Raw genomic sequence first — 20243 nt, 5'->3', positions numbered from 1 at the left:
AGTGTGAAGTGATTCGTGTTGGTAGGAAGAACGAGGAGTGGCAATCTCAAATCAAGGGTACCGTTCGAAATGGGGTGCAGGAGCTGAGGGACCTGGGGGTATATGTGCACAAATGATTGAAGGTGGCAGGGCAGGTTGAGATAGCTGTTCATAAAGCATATGGGATCCTGGCTCTTATAAGTAGGGGGATAGAGCACAAAAGCAAGGAAGTTATGATAAACCTGTGCAAAAGATTGGTATTGTGTGTGATTCAGGGCACCACACTTTGGTAAGGATGTGAAGGCATTAAGAGGGTGCAGAAAAGTTTCACGAGAATGGTTCCAGGGATGAGGAAGTTGATTTCCGTGGATAGATTGGAGAAGATGGAGCTGTGGGTTTTTGGAGTAGAGAAGATCAAGAGGAGATTTGATAGAGGTGTTGGAAATCACGAGGGGTGTGGACAGAGTAGATAGGGAGAAAGCGTTGCCGTTGGCGGAAGGACGGAGAAGCAGGGGCACCGATTGAAAGTGATTGGCAAAAGAAGCAACGGCGACATGAGGAAAAAGTTTTTTCCGCAGCGAGTTGATAGCAAGCGGAATGCAATGCCTGAGAGTGTGCTGGAGGCAGATTGAATGGTGGCTTTGAAAAAGGAATTGGACAATGACGTGTGGAGAAGATATTTGCAGGGCTACAGGGAAAAAGTAGGGCGGTGGAGCTAGGTGATTAGCCCTTGCAGAGAGCTGTGATGGACACAATGGGCGGAATGGCCTTGTTCTACGCTGTAACCATTGCATGAATGTGTCCTTGGATGAAAGGACACTGATGGCAAATGCTAGTGTTTGCAAATTAAACTTGAGGAAAAGCAAAGAAAACTCAATAAATTCTGTGATTGCATTGGTGGTTCAGTGGTAGAATTCTCGCCTACCACGCGGGAGGCCCGGGTTTGATTCCTGGCCAATGCAATGATACTCCTATTGCTATTTCCATCCTTCTTCCCCTGCTCTTTGCACTGCACCACCCCCACCCCTCCCCCCTGCCACATCGCAGCGTCTTTCCCATTTTGCTGCTACAACTTTTCAACATCTGCTTCACTGCACCCTTTTCTTTCATCTTACTTCAACACCTACAAATACACAATCCTCTTAAAACACCACTCATCCTTTCACTTATCTTACTGCCATCACATTATCAACTCTCTCCAATTCTCCACAGTCATCAACTTTCACAAATATTCATCATTTAGCAAGAGCAAAACAAAATTAGCACAACTTGACACTTTTTCACCTTTCTCTCTCTTTTCTCTTCTCACTTCTTACCATCAAATCATTCATAGGCACAGCTTTTCTGCACACACTGCAATCGCAAGCAACAACAACAACAATGTGCATTTCCATATCACCTTCCATGTAGGAAAGTATCCCTTGGCTCTTCACGCTGCTGTATTAAAGCAGAAATGGGACGTGGCAGGGTCACACTCTGCTTCTTTCCAGAGTCAACTCAGAGCTTCACACCTGATTTACATGACAGGTCTTAGAGTTGGTAGCAAACTGCAAGTGTCATTGTAAATGCGTAAGCTCTCCACTTAACCTGCTCAGTTGGAAGGCGAACAATGCCAGCTTCTGCAATTATTCCGTCGAGCTGAAGTCCCACATCCTAATGTGATCCTGGTAAAACTCTCCTTTCCCTCATTTCAAGACTGTGACGTCCAGCCTAAATGATGGTACCCAAAATTGTACAGCAGCGTCGTGGGTCTTGCCTCTCGTAGCCTCGTGGTCGTGTTGTTGAGCTAGTAATGCATACAGTCGTGCCCATGATCTATGCATCTGAGTACGAATCCCGCTCTGGTCTTTGCATAGATGTATTAATTTAATAGAAGCAGGTCCCAACTGACACTGGAATGAAACAAAGTCAGAATGGATGCTGGTAGTATGTCTCAGTCTACTTAACTTCAATGCCACCTCTGCCTTTCCCTGCTTCTTTGTGACAAAATTGCCAGGAATTCTATGTGCCAATCTTATTGAGCAGTCCCTCTTTGAGCTGTAAGTAAAGGTGTGTAACTGTGCCTTTTGCTAGGGAGGACCTGTTTTCCGTCAAGCAGTTGAAGTGCCACCTTGGCCCCGTGCTCCCACTATTAAACCTGGATGTGAACAAAGGTAGTGGCTTGAAGATGTTGACATATTGCATGAAATGATATTGCAGTGGTGTGAAGTGTTAGTAAAGAGACAGGCTGCTGTGACAGTTGGGCATGATCTTTGCAAATTGTAGGCCTTTTTAAAATGATGAGTTTAAAGCAGAGGTGTATTGGGCGAGAAGCAGATTGTATGTTTGGAGAAAGTGTAGTGTAGTTGTGTTAGAAGAAGTTTGAAAGATGGAAATGTGGTTATGAATGAAATGGAGGTGTGCAGCAGCCTGCGAGGTTTCTGTTGTGTTGCGGGCGCAAGATTTCATGATGAAATGTGTTGCTGCCTAGGGAATGTTTTAGCAGCCCTGCTTTTCCTGATATGTATTAATGACCTGGACTCGGGTGTACAGGCCACAAATTCAAAATTTGCAGATGACACAAAACTTGGAAGTACTGTGAACTGTGAGGAGGATTGTGATCAACTTCAAGAGGACATAGACAGGCTGGTGGAATGGGCGGACGAGTGGCAGATGAAATTTAATGCAGAGAAGTGTGAAGTGATTCGTGTTGGTAGGAAGAACGAGGAGTGGCAATCTCAAATCAAGGGTACCGTTCGAAATGGGGTGCAGGAGCTGAGGGACCTGGGGGTATATGTGCACAAATGATTGAAGGTGGCAGGGCAGGTTGAGAAAGCTGTTCATAAAGCATATGGGATCCTGGCTCTTATAAGTAGGGGGATAGAGCACAAAAGCAAGGAAGTTATGATAAACCTGTGCAAAAGATTGGTATTGTGTGTGATTCAGGGCACCACACTTTGGTAAGGATGTGAAGGCATTAAGAGGGTGCAGAAAAGTTTCACGAGAATGGTTCCAGGGATGAGGAAGTTGATTTCCGTGGATAGATTGGAGAAGATGGAGCTGTGGGTTTTTGGAGTAGAGAAGATCAAGAGGAGATTTGATAGAGGTGTTGGAAATCACGAGGGGTGTGGACAGAGTAGATAGGGAGAAAGCGTTGCCGTTGGCGGAAGGACGGAGAAGCAGGGGCACCGATTGAAAGTGATTGGCAAAAGAAGCAACGGCGACATGAGGAAAAAGTTTTTTCCGCAGCGAGTTGATAGCAAGCGGAATGCAATGCCTGAGAGTGTGCTGGAGGCAGATTGAATGGTGGCTTTGAAAAAGGAATTGGACAATGACGTGTGGAGAAGATATTTGCAGGGCTACAGGGAAAAAGTAGGGCGGTGGAGCTAGGTGATTAGCCCTTGCAGAGAGCTGTGATGGACACAATGGGCGGAATGGCCTTGTTCTACGCTGTAACCATTGCATGAATGTGTCCTTGGATGAAAGGACACTGATGGCAAATGCTAGTGTTTGCAAATTAAACTTGAGGAAAAGCAAAGAAAACCCAATGAATTCTGTGATTGCATTGGTGGTTCAGTGGTAGAATTCTCGCCTGCCACGCAGGAGGCCCGGGTTCGATTCCCGGCCAATGCAATGATACTCCTATTGCTATTTCCATCCTTCTTCCCCTGCTCTTTGCACTGCACCACCCCCACCCCTCCCCCCTGCCACATCGCAGCGTCTTTCCCATTTTGCTGCTACAACTTTTCAACATCTGCTTCACTGCACCCTTTTCTTTCATCTTACTTCAACACCTACAAATACACAATCCTCTTAAAACACCACTCATCCTTTCACTTATCTTACTGCCATCACATTATCAACTCTCTCCAATTCTCCACAGTCATCAGCTTTCACAAATATTCATCATTTAGCAAGAGCAAAACAAAATTAGCACAACTTGACACTTTTTCACCTTTCTCTCTCTTTTCTCTTCTCACTTCTTACCATCAAATCATTCATAGGCACAGCTTTTCTGCACACACTGCAATCGCAAGCAACAACAACAACAATGTGCATTTCCATATCACCTTCCATGTAGGAAAGTATCCCATGGCTCTTCACGCTGCTGTATTAAAGCAGAAATGGGACGTGGCAGGGTCTCACTCTGCTTCTTTCCAGAGTCAATTCAGAGCTTCACACCTGATTTACATGACAGGTCTTAGAGTTGGTAGCAAACTGCAAGTGTCATTGTAAATGCGTAAGCTCTCCACTTAACCTGCTCAGCTGGAAGGCGAACAATGCCAGCTTCTGCAATCATTCCGTCGAGCTGAAGTCCCACATCCTAATGTGATCCTAGTAAAACTCTCCTTTCCCTCACTTCAAGACTGTGACGTCCAGCCAAAATGATGGTACCCAAAATTGTACAGCAGCGTCGTGGGTCTTGCCTCTCGTAGCCTCGTGGTCGTGTTGTTGAGCTGCTAATGCATACAGTCGTGCCCATGATCTATGCATCTGAGTACGAATCCCGCTCTGGTCTTTGCATAGATGTATTAATTTAATAGAAGCAGGTCCCAACTGACACTGGAATGAAACAAAGTCAGAATGGATGCTGGTAGTATGTCTCAGTCTACTTAGCTTCAATGCCACCTCTGCCTTTCCCTGCTTCTTTGTGACAAAATTGCCAGGAATTCTATGTGCCAATCTTATTGAGCAGTCCCTCTTTGAGCTGTAAGTAAAGGTGTGTAACTGTGCCTTTTGCTAGGGAGGACCTGTTTTCCGTCAAGCAGTTGAAGTGCCACCTTGGCCCCGTGCTCCCACTATTAAACCTGGATGTGAACAAAGGTAGTGGCTTGAAGATGTTGACATATTGCATGAAATGATATTGCAGTGGTGTGAAGTGTTAGTAAAGAGACAGGCTGCTGTGACGGTTGGGCATGATCTTTGCAAATTGTAGGCCTTTTTAAAATGATGAGTTTAAAGCAGAGGTGTATTGGGCGAGAAGCAGATTGTATATTTGGAGAAAGTGTAGTGTAGTTGTGTTAGAAGAAGTTTGAAAGATGGAAATGTGGTTATGAATGAAATGGAGGTGTGCAGCAGCCTGCGAGGTTTCTGTTGTGTTGCGGGCGCAAGCTTTCATGATGAAATGTGTTGCAGCCTAGGGAATGTGTTAGCAGCCCTGCTTTTCCTGATATGTATTAATGACCTGGACTCGGGTGTACAGGCCACAAATTCAAAATTTGCAGATGACACAAAACCTGGAAGTACTGTGAACTGTGAGGAGGATTGTGATCAACTTCAAGAGGACATAGACAGGCTGGTGGAATGGGCAGACGAGTGGCAGATGAAATTTAATGCAGAGAAGTGTGAAGTGATTCGTGTTGGTAGGAAGAACGAGGAGTGGCAATCTCAAATCTAGGGTACCGTTCGAAATGGGGTGCAGGAGCTGAGGGACCTGGGGGTATATGTGCACAAATGATTGAAGGTGGCAGGGCAGGTTGAGATAGCTGTTCATAAAGCATATGGGATCCTGGCTCTTATAAGTAGGGGGATAGAGCACAAAAGCAAGGAAGTTATGATAAACCTGTGCAAAAGATTGGTATTGTGTGTGATTCAGGGCACCACACTTTGGTAAGGATGTGAAGGCATTAAGAGGGTGCAGAAAAGTTTCACGAGAATGGTTCCAGGGATGAGGAAGTTGATTTCCGTGGATAGATTGGAGAAGATGGAGCTGTGGGTTTTTGGAGTAGAGAAGATCAAGAGGAGATTTGATAGAGGTGTTGGAAATCACGAGGGGTGTGGACAGAGTAGATAGGGAGAAAGCGTTGCCGTTGGCGGAAGGACGGAGAAGCAGGGGCACCGATTGAAAGTGATTGGCAAAAGAAGCAACGGCGACATGAGGAAAAAGTTTTTTCCGTAGCGAGTTGATAGCAAGCGGAATGCAATGCCTGAGAGTGTGCTGGAGGCAGATTGAATGGTGGCTTTGAAAAAGGAATTGGACAATGACGTGTGGAGAAGATATTTGCAGGGCTACAGGGAAAAAGTAGGGCGGTGGAGCTAGGTGATTAGCCCTTGCAGAGAGCTGTGATGGACACAATGGGCGGAATGGCCTTGTTCTACGCTGTAACCATTGCATGAATGTGTCCTTGGATGAAAGGACACTGATGGCAAATGCTAGTGTTTGCAAATTAAACTTGAGGAAAAGCAAAGAAAACCCAATGAATTCTGTGATTGCATTGGTGGTTCAGTGGTAGAATTCTCGCCTGCCACGCGGGAGGCCCGGGTTCGATTCCCGGCCAATGCAATGATACTTCTTTTGCTATTTCCATCCTTCTTCCCCTGCTCTTTGCACTGCACCACCCCCACCCCTCCCCCCTGCCACATCGCAGCGTCTTTCCCATTTTGCTGCTACAACTTTTCAACATCTGCTTCACTGCACCCTTTTCTTTCATCTTACTTCAACACCTACAAATACACAATCCTCTTAAAACACCACTCATCCTTTCACTTATCTTACTGCCATCACATTATCAACTCTCTCCAATTCTCCACAGTCATCAGCTTTCACAAATATTCATCATTTAGCAAGAGCAAAACAAAATTAGCACAACTTGACACTTTTTCACCTTTCTCTCTCTTTTCTCTTCTCACTTCTTACCATCAAATCATTCATAGGCACAGCTTTTCTGCACACACTGCAATCGCAAGCAACAACAACAACAATGTGCATTTCCATATCACCTTCCATGTAGGAAAGTATCCCATGGCTCTTCACGCTGCTGTATTAAAGCAGAAATGGGACGTGGCAGGGTCTCACTCTGCTTCTTTCCAGAGTCAACTCAGAGCTTCACACCCGATTTACATGACAGGTCTTAGAGTTGGTAGCAAACTGCAAGTGTCATTGTAAATGCGTAAGCTCTCCACTTAACCTGCTCAGTTGGAAGGCGAACAATGCCAGCTTCTGCAATCATTCCGTCGAGCTGAAGTCCCACATCCTAATGTGATCCTGGTAAAACTCTCCTTTCCCTCACTTCAAGACTGTGACGTCCAGCCAAAATGATGGTACCCAAAATTGTACAGCAGCGTCGTGGGTCTTGCCTCTCGTAGCCTCGTGGTCGTGTTGTTGAGCTGCTAATGCATACAGTCGTGCCCATGATCTATGCATCTGAGTACGAATCCCGCTCTGGTCTTTGCATAGATGTATTAATTTAATAGAAGCAGGTCCCAACTGACACTGGAATGAAACAAAGTCAGAATGGATGCTGGTAGTATGTCTCAGTCTACTTAGCTTCAATGCCACCTCTGCCTTTCCCTGCTTCTTTGTGACAAAATTGCCAGGAATTCTATGTGCCAATCTTATTGAGCAGTCCCTCTTTGAGCTGTAAGTAAAGGTGTGTAACTGTGCCTTTTGCTAGGGAGGACCTGTTTTCCGTCAAGCAGTTGAAGTGCCACCTTGGCCCCGTGCTCCCACTATTAAACCTGGATGTGAACAAAGGTAGTGGCTTGAAGATGTTGACATATTGCATGAAATGATATTGCAGTGGTGTGAAGTGTTAGTAAAGAGACAGGCTGCTGTGACGGTTGGGCATGATCTTTGCAAATTGTAGGCCTTTTTAAAATGATGAGTTTAAAGCAGAGGTGTATTGGGCGAGAAGCAGATTGTATATTTGGAGAAAGTGTAGTGTAGTTGTGTTAGAAGAAGTTTGAAAGATGGAAATGTGGTTATGAATGAAATGGAGGTGTGCAGCAGCCTGCGAGGTTTCTGTTGTGTTGCGGGCGCAAGATTTCATGATGAAATGTGTTGCAGCCTAGGGAATGTGTTAGCAGCCCTGCTTTTCCTGATATGTATTAATGACCTGGACTCGGGTGTACAGGCCACAAATTCAAAATTTGCAGATGACACAAAACTTGGAAGTACTGTGAACTGTGAGGAGGATTGTGATCAACTTCAAGAGGACATAGACAGGCTGGTGGAATGGGCGGACGAGTGGCAGATGAAATTTAATGCAGAGTAGTGTGAAGTGATTCGTGTTGGTAGGAAGAACGAGGAGTGGCAATCTCAAATCAAGGGTACCGTTCGAAATGGGGTGCAGGAGCTGAGGGACCTGGGGGTATATGTGCACAAATGATTGAAGGTGGCAGGGCAGGTTGAGAAAGCTGTTCATAAAGCATATGGGATCCTGGCTCTTATAAGTAGGGGGATAGAGCACAAAAGCAAGGAAGTTATGATAAACCTGTGCAAAAGATTGGTATTGTGTGTGATTCAGGGCACCACACTTTGGTAAGGATGTGAAGGCATTAAGAGGGTGCAGAAAAGTTTCACGAGAATGGTTCCAGGGATGAGGAAGTTGATTTCCGTGGATAGATTGGAGAAGATGGAGCTGTGGGTTTTTGGAGTAGAGAAGATCAAGAGGAGATTTGATAGAGGTGTTGGAAATCACGAGGGGTGTGGACAGAGTAGATAGGGAGAAAGTGTTGCCGTTGGCGGAAGGACGGAGAAGCAGGGGCACCGATTGAAAGTGATTGGCAAAAGAAGCAACGGCGACATGAGGAAAAAGTTTTTTCCGCAGCGAGTTGATAGCAAGCGGAATGCAATGCCTGAGAGTGTGCTGGAGGCAGATTGAATGGTGGCTTTGAAAAAGGAATTGGACAATGACGTGTGGAGAAGATATTTGCAGGGCTACAGGGAAAAAGTAGGGCGGTGGAGCTAGGTGATTAGCCCTTGCAGAGAGCTGTGATGGACACAATGGGCGGAATGGCCTTGTTCTACGCTGTAACCATTGCATGAATGTGTCCTTGGATGAAAGGACACTGATGGCAAATGCTAGTGTTTGCAAATTAAACTTGAGGAAAAGCAAAGAAAACCCAATGAATTCTGTGATTGCATTGGTGGTTCAGTGGTAGAATTCTCGCCTGCCACGCGGGAGGCCCGGGTTCGATTCCCGGCCAATGCAATGATACTCCTATTGCTATTTCCATCCTTCTTCCCCTGCTCTTTGCACTGCACCACCCCCACCCCTCCCCCCTGCCACATCGCAGCGTCTTTCCCATTTTGCTGCTACAACTTTTCAACATCTGCTTCACTGCACCCTTTTCTTTCATCTTACTTCAACACCTACAAATACACAATCCTCTTAAAACACCACTCATCCTTTCACTTATCTTACTGCCATCACATTATCAACTCTCTCCAATTCTCCACAGTCATCAGCTTTCACAAATATTCATCATTTAGCAAGAGCAAAACAAAATTAGCACAACTTGACACTTTTTCACCTTTCTCTCTCTTTTCTCTTCTCACTTCTTACCATCAAATCATTCATAGGCACAGCTTTTCTGCACACACTGCAATCGCAAGCAACAACAACAACAATGTGCATTTCCATATCACCTTCCATGTAGGAAAGTATCCCATGGCTCTTCACGCTGCTGTATTAAAGCAGAAATGGGACGTGGCAGGGTCTCACTCTGCTTCTTTCCAGAGTCAATTCAGAGCTTCACACCTGATTTACATGACAGGTCTTAGAGTTGGTAGCAAACTGCAAGTGTCATTGTAAATGCGTAAGCTCTCCACTTAACCTGCTCAGCTGGAAGGCGAACAATGCCAGCTTCTGCAATCATTCCGTCGAGCTGAAGTCCCACATCCTAATGTGATCCTAGTAAAACTCTCCTTTCCCTCACTTCAAGACTGTGACGTCCAGCCAAAATGATGGTACCCAAAATTGTACAGCAGCGTCGTGGGTCTTGCCTCTCGTAGCCTCGTGGTCGTGTTGTTGAGCTGCTAATGCATACAGTCGTGCCCATGATCTATGCATCTGAGTACGAATCCCGCTCTGGTCTTTGCATAGATGTATGGCGGGCAGCCATAAAGACAGGGCTAAATTGTGGCGAGTCGAAGAGACTTAGTAGTTGGCAGGAAAAAAGACAGAGGCGCAAGGGGAGAGCCAACTGTGCAACAGCCCCAACAAACAAATTTCTCTGCAGCACCTGTGGAAGAGCCTGTCACTCCAGAATTGGCCTTTATAGCCACTCCAGGCGCTGCTTCACAAACCACTGACCACCTCCAGGCGCGTATCCATTGTCTCTCGAGATAAGGAGGCCCAAAAGAAAAAAAGAAAGAAAGAATTAATTTAATAGAAGCAGGTCCCAACTGACACTGGAATGAAACAGAGTCAGAATGGATGCTGGTAGTATGTCTCAGTCTACTTAGCTTCAATGCCACCTCTGCCTTTCCCTGCTTCTTTGTGACAAAATTGCCAGGAATTCTATGTGCCAATCTTATTGAGCAGTCCCTCTTTGAGCTGTAAGTAAAGGTGTGTAACTGTGCCTTTTGCTAGGGAGGACCTGTTTTCCGTCAAGCAGTTGAAGTGCCACCTTGGCCCCGTGCTCCCACTATTAAACCTGGATGTGAACAAAGGTAGTGGCTTGAAGATGTTGACATATTGCATGAAATGATATTGCAGTGGTGTGAAGTGTTAGTAAAGAGACAGGCTGCTGTGACGGTTGGGCATGATCTTTGCAAATTGTAGGCCTTTTTAAAATGATGAGTTTAAAGCAGAGGTGTATTGGGCGAGAAGCAGATTGTATATTTGGAGAAAGTGTAGTGTAGTTGTGTTAGAAGAAGTTTGAAAGATGGAAATGTGGTTATGAATGAAATGGAGGTGTGCAGCAGCCTGCGAGGTTTCTGTGGTGTTGCGGGCGCAAGCTTTCATGATGAAATGTGTTGCAGTCTAGGGAATGTGTTAGCAGCCCTGCTTTTCCTGATATGTATTAATGACCTGGACTCGGGTGTACAGGCCACAAATTCAAAATTTGCAGATGACACAAAACTTGGAAGTACTGTGAACTGTGAGGAGGATTGTGATCAACTTCAAGAGGACATAGACAGGCTGGTGGAATGGGCGGACGAGTGGCAGATGAAATTTAATGCAGAGAAGTGTGAAGTGATTCGTGTTGGGAGGAAGAACGAGGAGTGGCAATCTCAAATCAAGGGTACCGTTCGAAATGGGGTGCAGGAGCTGAGGGACCTGGGGGCATATGTGCACAAATGATTGAAGGTGGCAGGGCAGGTTGAGAAAGCTGTTCATAAAGCAAATGGGATCCTGGCTCTTATAAGTAGGGGGATAGAGCACAAAAGCAAGGAAGTTATGATAAACCTGTGCAAAAGATTGGTATTGTGTGTGATTCAGGGCACCACACTTTGGAAAGGATGTGAAGGCATTAAGAGGGTGCAGAAAAGTTTCACGAGAATGGTTCCAGGGATGAGGAAGTTGATTTCCGTGGATAGATTGGAGAAGATGGAGCTGTGGGTTTTTGGAGTAGAGAAGATCAAGAGGAGATTTGATAGAGGTGTTGGAAATCACGAGGGGTGTGGACAGAGTAGATAGGGAGAAAGCGTTGCCGTTGGCGGAAGGACGGAGAAGCAGGGGCACCGATTGAAAGTGATTGGCAAAAGAAGCAACGGCGACATGAGGAAAAAGTTTTTTCGGCAGCGAGTTGATAGCAAGCGGAATGCAATGCCTGAGAGTGTGCTGGAGGCAGATTGAATGGTGGCTTTGAAAAAGGAATTGGACAATGACGTGTGGAGAAGATATTTGCAGGGCTACAGGGAAAAAGTAGGGCGGTGGAGCTAGGTGATTAGCCCTTGCAGAGAGCTGTGATGGACACAATGGGCGGAATGGCCTTGTTCTACGCTGTAACCATTGCATGAATGTGTCCTTGGATGAAAGGACACTGATGGCAAATGCTAGTGTTTACAAATTAAACTTGAGGAAAAGCAAAGAAAACCCAATGAATTCTGTGATTGCATTGGTGGTTCAGTGGTAGAATTCTCGCCTGCCACGCGGGAGGCCCGGGTTCGATTCCCGGCCAATGCAATGATACTCCTATTGCTATTTCCATCCTTCTTCCCCTGCTCTTTGCACTGCACCACCCCCACCCCTCCCCCCTGCCACATCGCAGCGTCTTTCCCATTTTGCTGCTACAACTTTTCAACATCTGCTTCACTGCACCCTTTTCTTTCATCTTACTTCAACACCTACAAATACACAATCCTCTTAAAACACCACTCATCCTTTCACTTATCTTACTGCCATCACATTATCAACTCTCTCCAATTCTCCACAGTCATCAGCTTTCACAAATATTCATCATTTAGCAAGAGCAAAACAAAATTAGCACAACTTGACACTTTTTCACCTTTCTCTCTCTTTTCTCTTCTCACTTCTTACCATCAAATCATTCATAGGCACAGCTTTTCTGCACACACTGCAATCGCAAGCAACAACAACAACAATGTGCATTTCCATATCACCTTCCATGTAGGAAAGTATCCCATGGCTCTTCACGCTGCTGTATTAAAGCAGAAATGGGACGTGGCAGGGTCTCACTCTGCTTCTTTCCAGAGTCAACTCAGAGCTTCACACCCGATTTACATGACAGGTCTTAGAGTTGGTAGCAAACTGCAAGTGTCATTGTAAATGCGTAAGCTCTCCACTTAACCTGCTCAGTTGGAAGGCGAACAATGCCAGCTTCTGCAATCATTCCGTCGAGCTGAAGTCCCACATCCTAATGTGATCCTGGTAAAACTCTCCTTTCCCTCACTTCAAGACTGTGACGTCCAGCCAAAATGATGGTACCCAAAATTGTACAGCAGCGTCGTGGGTCTTGCCTCTCGTAGCCTCGTGGTCGTGTTGTTGAGCTGCTAATGCATACAGTCGTGCCCATGATCTATGCATCTGAGTACGAATCCCGCTCTGGTCTTTGCATAGATGTATTAATTTAATAGAAGCAGGTCCCAACTGACACTGGAATGAAACAAAGTCAGAATGGATGCTGGTAGTATGTCTCAGTCTACTTAGCTTCAATGCCACCTCTGCCTTTCCCTGCTTCTTTGTGACAAAATTGCCAGAAATTCTATGTGCCAATCTTATTGAGCAGTCCCTCTTTGAGCTGTAAGTAAAGGTGTGTAACTGTGCCTTTTGCTAGGGAGGACCTGTTTTCCGTCAAGCAGTTGAAGTGCCACATTGGCCCCGTGCTCCCACTATTAAACCTGGATGTGAACAAAGGTAGTGGCTTGAAGATGTTGACATATTGCATGAAATGATATTGCAGTGGTGTGAAGTGTTAGTAAAGAGACAGGCTGCTGTGACGGTTGGGCATGATCTTTGCAAATTGTAGGCCTTTTTAAAATGATGAGTTTAAAGCAGAGGTGTATTGGGCGAGAAGCAGATTGTATATTTGGAGAAAGTGTAGTGTAGTTGTGTTAGAAGAAGTTTGAAAGATGGAAATGTGGTTATGAATGAAATGGAGGTGTGCAGCAGCCTGCGAGGTTTCTGTTGTGTTGCGGGCGCAAGATTTCATGATGAAATGTGTTGCAGCCTAGGGAATGTGTTAGCAGCCCTGCTTTTCCTGATATGTATTAATGACCTGGACTCGGGTGTACAGGCCACAAATTCAAAATTTGCAGATGACACAAAACTTGGAAGTACTGTGAACTGTGAGGAGGATTGTGATCAACTTCAAGAGGACATAGACAGGCTGGTGGAATGGGCGGACGAGTGGCAGATGAAATTTAATGCAGAGAAGTGTGAAGTGATTCGTGTTGGGAGGAAGAACGAGGAGTGGCAATCTCAAATCAAGGGTACCGTTCGAAATGGGGTGCAGGAGCTGAGGGACCTGGGGGCATATGTGCACAAATGATTGAAGGTGGCAGGGCAGGTTGAGAAAGCTGTTCATAAAGCAAATGGGATCCTGGCTCTTATAAGTAGGGGGATAGAGCACAAAAGCAAGGAAGTTATGATAAACCTGTGCAAAAGATTGGTATTGTGTGTGATTCAGGGCACCACACTTTGGTAAGGATGTGAAGGCATTAAGAGGGTGCAGAAAAGTTTCACGAGAATGGTTCCAGGGATGAGGAAGTTGATTTCCGTGGATAGATTGGAGAAGATGGAGCTGTGGGTTTTTGGAGTAGAGAAGATCAAGAGGAGATTTGATAGAGGTGTTGGAAATCACGAGGGGTGTGGACAGAGTAGATAGGGAGAAAGCGTTGCCGTTGGCGGAAGGACGGAGAAGCAGGGGCACCGATTGAAAGTGATTGGCAAAAGAAGCAACGGCGACATGAGGAAAAAGTTTTTTCGGCAGCGAGTTGATAGCAAGCGGAATGCAATGCCTGAGAGGGTGCTGGAGGCAGATTGAATGGTGGCTTTGAAAAAGGAATTGGACAATGACGTGTGGAGAAGATATTTGCAGGGCTACAGGGAAAAAGTAGGGCGGTGGAGCTAGGTGATTAGCCCTTGCAGAGAGCTGTGATGGACACAATGGGCGGAATGGCCTTGTTCTACGCTGTAACCATTGCATGAATGTGTCCTTGGATGAAAGGACACTGATGGCAAATGCTAGTGTTTGCAAATTAAACTTGAGGAAAAGCAAAGAAAACCCAATGAATTCTGTGATTGCATTGGTGGTTCAGTGGTAGAATTCTCGCCTGCCACGCGGGAGACCCGGGTTCGATTCCCGGCCAATGCAATGATACTCCTATTGCTATTTCCATCCTTCTTCCCCTGCTCTTTGCACTGCACCACCCCCACCCCTCCCCCCTGCCACATCGCAGCGTCTTTCCCATTTTGCTGCTACAACTTTTCAACATCTGCTTCACTGCACCCTTTTCTTTCATCTTACTTCAACACCTACAAATACACAATCCTCTTAAAACACCACTCATCCTTTCACTTATCTTACTGCCATCACATTATCAACTCTCTCCAATTCTCCACAGTCATCAGCTTTCACAAATATTCATCATTTAGCAAGAGCAAAACAAAATTAGCACAACTTGACACTTTTTCACCTTTCTCTCTCTTTTCTCTTCTCACTTCTTACCATCAAATCATTCATAGGCACAGCTTTTCTGCACACACTGCAATCGCAAGCAACAACAACAACAATGTGCATTTCCATATCACCTTCCATGTAGGAAAGTATCCCATGGCTCTTCACGCTGCTGTATTAAAGCAGAAATGGGACGTGGCAGGGTCTCACTCTGCTTCTTTCCAGAGTCAATTCAGAGCTTCACACCTGATTTACATGACAGGTCTTAGAGTTGGTAGCAAACTGCAAGTGTCATTGTAAATGCGTAAGCTCTCCACTTAACCTGCTCAGCTGGAAGGCGAACAATGCCAGCTTCTGCAATCATTCCGTCGAGCTGAAGTCCCACATCCTAATGTGATCCTGGTAAAACTCTCCTTTCCCTCACTTCAAGACTGTGACGTCCAGCCAAAATGATGGTACCCAAAATTGTACAGCAGCGTCGTGGGTCTTGCCTCTCGTAGCCTCGTGGTCGTGTTGTTGAGCTGCTAATGCATACAGTCGTGCCCATGATCTATGCATCTGAGTACGAATCCCGCTCTGGTCTTTGCATAGATGTATTAATTTAATAGAAGCAGGTCCCAACTGACACTGGAATGAAACAAAGTCAGAATGGATGCTGGTAGTATGTCTCAGTCTACTTAGCTTCAATGCCACCTCTGCCTTTCCCTGCTTCTTTGTGACAAAATTGCCAGAAATTCTATGTGCCAATCTTATTGAGCAGTCCCTCTTTGAGCTGTAAGTAAAGGTGTGTAACTGTGCCTTTTGCTAGGGAGGACCTGTTTTCCGTCAAGCAGTTGAAGTGCCACATTGGCCCCGTGCTCCCACTATTAAACCTGGATGTGAACAAAGGTAGTGGCTTGAAGATGTTGACATATTGCATGAAATGATATTGCAGTGGTGTGAAGTGTTAGTAAAGAGACAGGCTGCTGTGACGGTTGGGCATGATCTTTGCAAATTGTAGGCCTTTTTAAAATGATGAGTTTAAAGCAGAGGTGTATTGGGCGAGAAGCAGATTGTATATTTGGAGAAAGTGTAGTGTAGTTGTGTTAGAAGAAGTTTGAAAGATGGAAATGTGGTTATGAATGAAATGGAGGTGTGCAGCAGCCTGCGAGGTTTCTGTTGTGTTGCGGGCGCAAGCTTTCATGATGAAATGTGTTGCAGCCTAGGGAATGTGTTAGCAGCCCTGCTTTTCCTGATATGTATTAATGACCTGGACTCGGGTGTACAGGCCACAAATTCAAAATTTGCAGATGACACAAAACTTGGAAGTACTGTGAACTGTGAGGAGGATTGTGATCAACTTCAAGAGGACATAGACAGGCTGGTGGAATGGGCGGACGAGTGGCAGATGAAATTTAATGCAGAGAAGTGTGAAGTGATTCGTGTTGGGAGGAAGAACGAGGAGTGGCAATCTCAAATCAAGGGTACCGTTCGAAATGGGGTGCAGGAGCTGAGGGACCTGGGGGCATATGTGCACAAATGATTGAAGGTGGCAGGGCAGGTTGAGAAAGCTGTTCATAAAGCAAATGGGATCCTGGCTCTTATAAGTAGGGGGATAGAGCACAAAAGCAAGGAAGTTATGATAAACCTGTGCAAAAGATTGGTATTGTGTGTGATTCAGGGCACCACACTTTGGTAAGGATGTGAAGGCATTAAGAGGGTGCAGAAAAGTTTCACGAGAATGGTTCCAGGGATGAGGAAGTTGATTTCCGTGGATAGATTGGAGAAGATGGAGCTGTGGGTTTTTGGAGTAGAGAAGATCAAGAGGAGATTTGATAGAGGTGTTGGAAATCACGAGGGGTGTGGACAGAGTAGATAGGGAGAAAGCGTTGCCGTTGGCGGAAGGACGGAGAAGCAGGGGCACCGATTGAAAGTGATTGGCAAAAGAAGCAACGGCGACATGAGGAAAAAGTTTTTTCGGCAGCGAGTTGATAGCAAGCGGAATGCAATGCCTGAGAGGGTGCTGGAGGCAGATTGAATGGTGGCTTTGAAAAAGGAATTGGACAATGACGTGTGGAGAAGATATTTGCAGGGCTACAGGGAAAAAGTAGGGCGGTGGAGCTAGGTGATTAGCCCTTGCAGAGAGCTGTGATGGACACAATGGGCGGAATGGCCTTGTTCTACGCTGTAACCATTGCATGAATGTGTCCTTGGATGAAAGGACACTGATGGCAAATGCTAGTGTTTGCAAATTAAACTTGAGGAAAAGCAAAGAAAACCCAATGAATTCTGTGATTGCATTGGTGGTTCAGTGGTAGAATTCTCGCCTGCCACGTGGGAGGCCCGGGTTCGATTCCCGGCCAATGCAATGATACTCCTATTGCTATTTCCATCCTTCTTCCCCTGCTCTTTGCACTGCACCACCCCCACCCCTCCCCCCTGCCACATCGCAGCGTCTTTCCCATTTTGCTGCTACAACTTTTCAACATCTGCTTCACTGCACCCTTTTCTTTCATCTTACTTCAACACCTACAAATACACAATCCTCTTAAAACACCACTCATCCTTTCACTTATCTTACTGCCATCACATTATCAACTCTCTCCAATTCTCCACAGTCATCAGCTTTCACAAATATTCATCATTTAGCAAGAGCAAAACAAAATTAGCACAACTTGACACTTTTTCACCTTTCTCTCTCTTTTCTCTTCTCACTTCTTACCATCAAATCATTCATAGGCACAGCTTTTCTGCACACACTGCAATCGCAAGCAACAACAACAACAATGTGCATTTCCATATCACCTTCCATGTAGGAAAGTATCCCATGGCTCTTCACGCTGCTGTATTAAAGCAGAAATGGGACGTGGCAGGGTCTCACTCTGCTTCTTTCCAGAGTCAATTCAGAGCTTCACACCTGATTTACATGACAGGTCTTAGAGTTGGTAGCAAACTGCAAGTGTCATTGTAAATGCGTAAGCTCTCCACTTAACCTGCTCAGCTGGAAGGCGAACAATGCCAGCTTCTGCAATCATTCCGTCGAGCTGAAGTCCCACATCCTAATGTGATCCTAGTAAAATTCTCCTTTCCCTCACTTCAAGACTGTGACGTCCAGCCAAAATGATGGTACCCAAAATTGTACAGCAGCGTCGTGGGTCTTGCCTCTCGTAGCCTCGTGGTCGTGTTGTTGAGCTGCTAATGCATACAGTCGTGCCCATGATCTATGCATCTGAGTACGAATCCCGCTCTGGTCTTTGCATAGATGTATTAATTTAATAGAAGCAGGTCCCAACTGACACTGGAATGAAACAAAGTCAGAATGGATGCTGGTAGTATGTCTCAGTCTACTTAGCTTCAATGCCACCTCTGCCTTTCCCTGCTTCTTTGTGACAAAATTGCCAGGAATTCTATGTGCCAATCTTATTGAGCAGTCCCTCTTTGAGCTGTAAGTAAAGGTGTGTAACTGTGCCTTTTGCTAGGGAGGACCTGTTTTCCGTCAAGCAGTTGAAGTGCCACCTTGGCCCCGTGCTCCCACTATTAAACCTGGATGTGAACAAAGGTAGTGGCTTGAAGATGTTGACATATTGCATGAAATGATATTGCAGTGGTGTGAAGTGTTAGTAAAGAGACAGGCTGCTGTGACGGTTGGGCATGATCTTTGCAAATTGTAGGCCTTTTTAAAATGATGAGTTTAAAGCAGAGGTGTATTGGGCGAGAAGCAGATTGTATATTTGGAGAAAGTGTAGTGTAGTTGTGTTAGAAGAAGTTTGAAAGATGGAAATGTGGTTATGAATGAAATGGAGGTGTGCAGCAGCCTGCGAGGTTTCTGTGGTGTTGCGGGCGCAAGCTTGCATGATGAAATGTGTTGCAGCCTAGGGAATGTGTTAACAGCCCTGCTTTTCCTGATATGTATTAATGACCTGGACTCGGGTGTACAGGCCACAAATTCAAAATTTGCAGATGACACAAAACTTGGAAGTACTGTGAACTGTGAGGAGGATTGTGATCAACTTCAAGAGGACATAGACAGGCTGGTGGAATGGGCGGACGAGTGGCAGATGAAATTTAATGCAGAGAAGTGTGAAGTGATTCGTGTTGGGAGGAAGAACGAGGAGTGGCAATCTCAAATCAAGGGTACCGTTCGAAATGGGGTGCAGGAGCTGAGGGACCTGGGGGCATATGTGCACAAATGATTGAAGGTGGCAGGGCAGGTTGAGAAAGCTGTTCATAAAGCAAATGGGATCCTGGCTCTTATAAGTAGGGGGATAGAGCACAAAAGCAAGGAAGTTATGATAAACCTGTGCAAAAGATTGGTATTGTGTGTGATTCAGGGCACCACACTTTGGTAAGGATGTGAAGGCATTAAGAGGGTGCAGAAAAGTTTCACGAGAATGGTTCCAGGGATGAGGAAGTTGATTTCCGTGGATAGATTGGAGAAGATGGAGCTGTGGGTTTTTGGAGTAGAGAAGATCAAGAGGAGATTTGATAGAGGTGTTGGAAATCACGAGGGGTGTGGACAGAGTAGATAGGGAGAAAGCGTTGCCGTTGGCGGAAGGACGGAGAAGCAGGGGCACCGATTGAAAGTGATTGGCAAAAGAAGCAACGGCGACATGAGGAAAAAGTTTTTTCGGCAGCGAGTTGATAGCAAGCGGAATGCAATGCCTGAGAGTGTGCTGGAGGCAGATTGAATGGTGGCTTTGAAAAAGGAATTGGACAATGACGTGTGGAGAAGATATTTGCAGGGCTACAGGGAAAAAGTAGGGCGGTGGAGCTAGGTGATTAGCCCTTGCAGAGAGCTGTGATGGACACAATGGGCGGAATGGCCTTGTTCTACGCTGTAACCATTGCATGAATGTGTCCTTGGATGAAAGGACACTGATGGCAAATGCTAGTGTTTGCAAATTAAACTTGAGGAAAAGCAAAGAAAACCCAATGAATTCTGTGATTGCATTGGTGGTTCAGTGGTAGAATTCTCGCCTGCCACGCGGGAGGCCCGGGTTCGATTCCCGGCCAATGCAATGATACTCCTATTGCTATTTCCATCCTTCTTCCCCTGCTCTTTGCACTGCACCACCCCCACCCCTCCCCCCTGCCACATCGCAGCGTCTTTCCCATTTTGCTGCTACAACTTTTCAACATCTGCTTCACTGCACCCTTTTCTTTCATCTTACTTCAACACCTACAAATACGCAATCCTCTTAAAACACCACTCATCCTTTCACTTATCTTACTGCCATCACATTATCAACTCTCTCCAATTCTCCACAGTCATCAGCTTTCACAAATATTCATCATTTAGCAAGAGCAAAACAAAATTAGCACAACTTGACACTTTTTCACCTTTCTCTCTCTTTTCTCTTCTCACTTCTTACCATCAAATCATTCATAGGCACAGCTTTTCTGCACACACTGCAATCGCAAGCAACAACAACAACAATGTGCATTTCCATATCACCTTCCATGTAGGAAAGTATCCCATGGCTCTTCACGCTGCTGTA

General features: G+C 45.6%; 8 non-coding genes across 8 annotated transcripts; all 8 read left to right on the top strand.

Moving 5' to 3' along the window:
* Positions 1-870: 870 nt before the first annotated feature.
* Positions 871-941, top strand: trnag-acc (transfer RNA glycine (anticodon ACC)). Its single transcript has one exon. It is a non-coding gene; the product is annotated as a tRNA-Gly (tRNA).
* A 2579-nt stretch (positions 942-3520) lies between these two features.
* Positions 3521-3591, top strand: trnag-gcc (transfer RNA glycine (anticodon GCC)). Its single transcript has one exon. It is a non-coding gene; the product is annotated as a tRNA-Gly (tRNA).
* A 2579-nt stretch (positions 3592-6170) lies between these two features.
* On the top strand, positions 6171-6241 carry trnag-gcc (transfer RNA glycine (anticodon GCC)). The gene has a single exon. It is a non-coding gene; the product is annotated as a tRNA-Gly (tRNA).
* A 2579-nt stretch (positions 6242-8820) lies between these two features.
* Positions 8821-8891, top strand: trnag-gcc (transfer RNA glycine (anticodon GCC)). The gene has a single exon. It is a non-coding gene; the product is annotated as a tRNA-Gly (tRNA).
* A 2851-nt stretch (positions 8892-11742) lies between these two features.
* trnag-gcc (transfer RNA glycine (anticodon GCC)) lies at positions 11743-11813 on the top strand. Its single transcript has one exon. It is a non-coding gene; the product is annotated as a tRNA-Gly (tRNA).
* Positions 11814-14392: 2579 nt separating this feature from the next.
* On the top strand, positions 14393-14463 carry trnag-gcc (transfer RNA glycine (anticodon GCC)). Its single transcript has one exon. It is a non-coding gene; the product is annotated as a tRNA-Gly (tRNA).
* Positions 14464-17042: 2579 nt separating this feature from the next.
* Positions 17043-17113, top strand: trnag-gcc (transfer RNA glycine (anticodon GCC)). Its single transcript has one exon. It is a non-coding gene; the product is annotated as a tRNA-Gly (tRNA).
* Positions 17114-19692: 2579 nt separating this feature from the next.
* On the top strand, positions 19693-19763 carry trnag-gcc (transfer RNA glycine (anticodon GCC)). The gene has a single exon. It is a non-coding gene; the product is annotated as a tRNA-Gly (tRNA).
* The last annotated feature ends 480 nt before the right edge of the window (positions 19764-20243 follow it).

Source organism: Heterodontus francisci, unplaced genomic scaffold (assembly GCF_036365525.1).
Source record: "Heterodontus francisci isolate sHetFra1 unplaced genomic scaffold, sHetFra1.hap1 HAP1_SCAFFOLD_1725, whole genome shotgun sequence".
Lineage (NCBI taxonomy): Eukaryota > Metazoa > Chordata > Chondrichthyes > Heterodontiformes > Heterodontidae > Heterodontus > Heterodontus francisci.
The sequence above is the reverse complement of the archived record's forward strand: the minus strand, read 5'-3'. Positions and strand labels throughout refer to the sequence as shown.